The sequence below is a fragment of the Misgurnus anguillicaudatus genome, chromosome 12 (genome assembly GCF_027580225.2).
Source record: "Misgurnus anguillicaudatus chromosome 12, ASM2758022v2, whole genome shotgun sequence".
Taxonomy (NCBI): Eukaryota; Metazoa; Chordata; class Actinopteri; order Cypriniformes; family Cobitidae; genus Misgurnus; species Misgurnus anguillicaudatus.
In genome coordinates this window covers 19,431,296-19,437,139 of record NC_073348.2, presented here as the reverse complement: position 1 = coordinate 19,437,139, position 5,844 = coordinate 19,431,296, and the positions used below count along the sequence as shown (strand labels likewise).

General features: G+C 43.0%; 1 long non-coding RNA gene across 1 annotated transcript; it reads left to right on the top strand.

Moving 5' to 3' along the window:
- The first annotated feature begins 1,827 nt into the window (after positions 1 to 1,827).
- On the top strand, positions 1,828 to 5,527 carry LOC141369037 (uncharacterized). The gene is made up of 4 exons (XR_012372541.1): positions 1,828 to 2,598; positions 3,497 to 3,549; positions 3,675 to 3,752; positions 5,162 to 5,527. It is a non-coding gene; the product is annotated as an uncharacterized lncRNA (long non-coding RNA).
- Positions 5,528 to 5,844: the final 317 nt, after the last annotated feature.

Here is a 5,844-nt window from a genome sequence, read left to right as displayed (position 1 = left end):
TCTTGGACTTGGACAGGTGTCCAGAGCATACGTGCAAGTGGGACAGGGTTGCTTGGTGTCCTGGAAGTTTTGTACTTCCAGAGTGTCTGACCCCTCCGGCCGAGGGGTCGTAGACCCTGGAAGTACAAATACACTCAAGCGGGAGAGGGCCGCTTGCTGTCCTGGAAGTCTTGGACTTCCAGAGTGTCTGACCCTAATGGCTAAAAGGAGAGGTGTCCAGAGCATACGCGTAAGCGGGACAGGGCTGCTTGCCGTTCTAGAAGTCTTGGACTTTTAGGGTCTCCGACCTTACCGTCCAAGCCTGACGATAAGTCTTGGGCAGGACAGGACCGCCTATCATCCTGGAAGTCTTGGACTTCCAGAGTGTCTGACCCTAATAGCTGAGCTCAAAAATAGGACCCTACCACCCTATGACCTTTCTCGTCTGGCTCTGCCATAGGGTCAGAGCATACGCACAAGCGGGACAGGGCCGCCTGCTGTCCTGGAAGTCTTGGACTTCCAGAGTGTCTGACCCTAACAGCCGAGCCCAAACATAGGACTCAAAAACAGATATGCAGGCGGGACAGGGCCGCCTGCCGTCCTGGAAGTTTTGGACTTCCAGGGTCTACGACCCTATTGGCAGAGCCCGACAAGAGGTGTCCAGAGCATACATGCAAGCGGGACAGGGCGGCCTACTGTCCTGGAAGCCTTGGACTTTCAGAGTGTCTGACCCTAACAGCTAAAATGAAAGGTGTCCAGAGCATACGCGCAAACGGGACAGGGCTGCTTGCCGTATCAGAAGTCTTGGACTTCCAGGGTCTACAACCCTACTGGCCGAGCCCGACATGAGGTGTCCATATAAGATGCACAGGTGGGACAGGGCCGGCTGCTGTCCTGAAAGTTTTGAACTTCCAGGGGGTCTGACCCTACTGCCTAAGACGAGAGGTCTCCAGAGGATACACACAAACGGGACAGGGCCACCTGCCGTCCCCAAAGTCTTAGACTTTCAGAGTGTGTGATTCTGGTGGCCGAGACCAAAGACAGTACTAAAAACAGATGCAAAGGGGGGACAGGCCTGCCTGCTCTCCTGGAAGTTTAGGACTTCCAGTGTCTCTGACCTTTCCAGCCAATCCTGACAAGAGGTGTCCAGAGCATACATGCAAGTGGGACAGGGCCACTTGCCGTCCTGCAAGTCTTGTACTTCTAGGGTCTCTGGACATTTCTCCTCTGGCTCTGCCGGTAGGGTCAGAGCATGTGCACAAGCGTGACAGGACCACTTCACGTCCTGCAAGTCTTGGACCCTTCTAGGGTCTCCGACCCTACTGTCCAAGCTCGACTTGAGTCGAGTCTTGAGTGGGACAGAGCTGCCTGCCATCCTGGAAGTTTTTGATTTCCAGGGTCTCTGACCACCAACTGAGCCTGACGAGAGGTGTCCAGAGCATATGCGCAAACGGGACAGGGCCACCTGCCATCCTGGAAGTCTTGGACTTCCAGAGTGTCTGACCCTAACGGTCGAGCCCAAACATAGGACTCAGATATGGATGTGCAGGTGGGACAGGGCCGCCTGCTTTCCTGGAAGTTTTGGACTTCCAGAGTGTCTGACCCTAACAGCTGAGCCCAAAAATAGGACTCAGAAATGGATGCGCAGGCAGGAAGTTTTCAACTTCCAGGGTCTCTGACCCTACCTTTCAAGCCTGACAATAAGTCTTGGACTTCCAGGGTGTCTGACCCTACCGGCTGAGCCCAAAGAGAGGACTCAGAAACAGATGCACAGGCGTAACAGGGCCGCGTGCAGGGTCTCCGATTTTACCGGCCAATCCCAACAAGACGTGTCCAGAGCATACGTGCAAGCGGACCAGGGCCGTTTGCTGTTCTGACAGTCTTGGACGATAAGTCTTGGGCAGGACAGGGCCACCTGCCGTCCTGGAAGTCTTGGACTTCCAGGGTGTCTGACCCTTCTGGCTGAGCCCAAAGCGAGGACTCAGAAGTGGACACACAGGTGGGACAGGGCCGCCTGACCTCCTGGAAGTCTTGGACCTCTAGACGGCTGAGCCCTGAAGAAAGGTCTCACCCCTATACACGGTCATGGTCGGCATTGGCCATTACATTGGCGTTGTGAAATAAAGCTTTAGAGAAATCGTAAGAGGGAGGAGCTCGCATAGCGTCAGCTTTAAACGCAATGTCGAGAGACTGTTCTCGAAAGGGAACAACGTAGAGCTAGGCAAACACTAAACATACTAGCCTAAACTGAAATATAAACTTCACAGTAAACTAAACTTTAAATAACTAGACTTAATAGACTTCACACGGGACACATACAAACGAATCAGCAAAGGACAGCAAACACAAGCTTATCAAGGGGGCAACGGGGGGGCATATAACAATAGCAAGATAATTAACCCAATTAACACCAAAGCAAACAATGACCATGTGCTTCCACACAAAACAAGTAACGTTGTCACGATCCTGACACAAGACTAGAAAAGCATGAATGATAGAGGCAGGATCGTGACATATGGTGAAATTGTCATATTTTTGTCTTTAACTTCTTCTGTGAGTTAAATTTGTTTTACAGATAGTAAAAACTGTTGATGGAATGTTGTTAGATGACCAACTCATGTAAGTAGATCTCTGTTGTTTGTCCTGCATTTGTCTTGTCTAATTTTTGCTGACCGCAGTTGTCAATAACAAATGTTACTCTGGACCACAAAACCAGTCATAAGTCGCACAGGTATATTTATAGCAATAGCCAACAATACATTGTATGAGTCAAAATTATTGATTTTTCTAGCTGAAAATTCTTAGGATATTAAGTAAAGATCATGTTTTATGAAGATATTTGTGAATTGCATACCGTACATGTATTAAAGCTTTATTTTTATAAGTGGATGAAGTTGCTAAGGACTTCATTTGGACAACTTTCAAGGCAATAATCTCCATATTTAGTTTTTTTTTTGGCCACCCTCAGTTTCCAGATTTTCAAATAGTTGTATTTTGGCTCAATATTTTGATCTTTCCTAACAAAAACATACATCAATGGAAAGCCTATTTTTTTCAGATGATATGTAAATCTCAAATTTTACCCGTATGACTAGTTTTGTGGTCAAGGGGGGCGTATTGCAGAAACTTTCTATCTTAGATCTTAACTCAAGATATGATATGTTAAAGAGACACAAGGCAGCATTTTTATGTTAATAAATCATCTTCGTAAGTCTGTATATGGTTAAATGACTCATTACATGACGAATGAAGACTCTCTTGCCCGCCCCTACCGTCTGTAGGAAGAATACCCCACTTGCAAGTTCGCTGTATCCGACCCGGTGTCCTTCAGTCTCGTCAAGTCTCAGATATAGAAAGCATTTACTCCCAGACACTAGGGGGAGCTAGTAGAGAAATAATACTCAGACTTGCCTTGTGTCCCTTTAAATTTAGATTTTTTGCAAATTCATATTACAGAAGCAAATAAAGTTGATTTAGGATTTTTACCTTATCTCACCAAATCTTATCTCATCTCTAGATCTTAGATCGCTCTATCATGTTCGGCTATCAACTCTCAGGTCTGTTATCAAGGTACCAACCAACCATACAATAAACAAAATGAGTGTCCTTTTTATTTAAATGGGGCAGAAATTAATTTTTTATTAAATTCATTGTAATCATAGTCTGTGTATTATATTATTTATTTTTTGTTTTAGCATCAATGATGAGGCACTTGAGGAGTGGCAGGCTGTTCAGAAGGGCACATCTCAAAACATGCAGCTGGACAATAAGTGGTGTGGTATCCATTACAGCTCTCTTTATTTCTTACCAAATCTAAACTAGACTAAAGCCCGGTACACACCAAAAGGTAATCGAGCTGAATTTTGGTAAATTTTCCCCCTAGGTCAAAATCTTAGGTAAAGTCCCGATCATTTTTGTGGTCGAACCGATTATCTTAAATTTTCCTTTGGTGCGAAGTGTGTTAAAGGACAAGTTCGGTATTTTGCACTTAAGGCCCTGTTTTGAGATTGTTTGTGATGAAATGTAACGGTTTTGACGGAGGTTTCGACATGTGGTTCTGTCCCGGGAATTTTCGGGTGTTTCTTGTGTCGCCTTCCACCTCTGGAATGGTTTTATAGGTGCACAGGAACAATCCTTCCTAAAATGCATTGAACTTTCATTTATAAAGACGTGAAACTTACCGAGTGGTCAGGGGTGTTCACTAATATGCTCACACAAAAATAGCTGCAAAATACGCATTCCAACAGGTTTTATCATAGTTTTGTCCAACTGCATTGACTTGTATTAGATGTGCTGTGAGGTACGGTATTACTCCACGCCGGGACCTTTGTTTGTATTCTTGCAATTGGCAAAGGCGGATTATCGCCACCACCTGGGCTGGAGTGTCTATTATTCACACGCTCAACGGAAGAATGTACAGGTGTGAGGCGTTTGGAAAAATAGGTCCACAAGTTTACAACGAATGCTAAAACACCTGTTGGAAAGCATCTTTTGCAGCGATTTTTGTGTGAGCATATCAGTGAACACCCCTGACCACTCGGTGAGTTTCACGTCTTTGTAAAACGAAAGTTTAATGCATTTTAGGAAGGATTGTTCCTGTGCACCTATACACCCATTGTAGAGGTGAGAGGTGAAACAACGATCACCCGAAAATTCTCAGGGCAGCCGCATATGTCGAAATTTCAGTCAAAACCGTTCTATTTCATCACAAACAATGAAAACAGGGCTTTAAGTGTAAAATACCCAGCTTGTCCTTTAAGCATCTGAATCGTGAATTGAAATTAAATATGATAATTAATTAATTCAACATGTTTTTGTTTTTTTTATTTGAAATTATGCTGCATCGTGTAAACGCATCCAAAATGTAGACGTAAACCCCAGAATAAAAAAGGGGGACCTAAACAATATTAGGCAGGTGGTCATAATGTTATGGCTGTGTGTGTATATATATAATATAATTTATTTATAATATTTAAAGACCTATATAACCCTCAAACTATTTGGCGATCAAACACGCAAAGATCATTATTTTCAAAACATTTACTCACCCTCATGTTGTTACAAACCTGTATAAATGTATTTGTTCTGATGAACACAAAGGAAGATATTTTGGGAGAATGTTTGTAACCAAACCGATCAGAGGCCCCATTTACTCCCATTATATTATTTTTTACTACTGAAGCAGGAGAACCAGGCTCCATGACTGATGGAAAGCTCTACATACAGGCATCAGTCAATCAGAACACCTGAGAGGATGCTGCACATTCCCTGTGATGAAACTGTGAAGACAACTCAGACAGAGACTGAAAAGATTCAAAACAACACCACTGAAACACTGAAGACTGATCTTGAAAACTAAAATTTTAAAAGCAGAAGATCACTATTTTTGATTCTTTAACTGGAGATTGCCATCCTTAAATTAAATATAAATAAAAAAATCAGTGAAATGAAAAATAAAAGACGTTTTGATTTTATTTGTCAATTTTGCAATCTTGGACCAACAACTATTTATGTCAGTGGTGTAATCATGAAATACTACCTAAACCAGCAGTTGTCATAGAGATATAACACAGTACTGATTTTTTTCTTCCATTCACTTACAATATAACAAAGATGTTTTTTTCTGAATGTAAAATGGATAAAATAACAAAAAGTCTGTGTGACTGTGTGTTAGAATGATTTATTATATACCTGTATCATTCAAGTGGCAATAATATTTTTTTAAATAAATATAATTGAGAGAGTTCTTTAAACAAACAAACAACGCTTTATTTTATTCTGCTAGGTGAGTTGGTTCAAAGTTGATGCAACTTTAAAGTAGAAAGAAACTGATGTGACGTCATCAACCCAGTCCACGCGCCACCC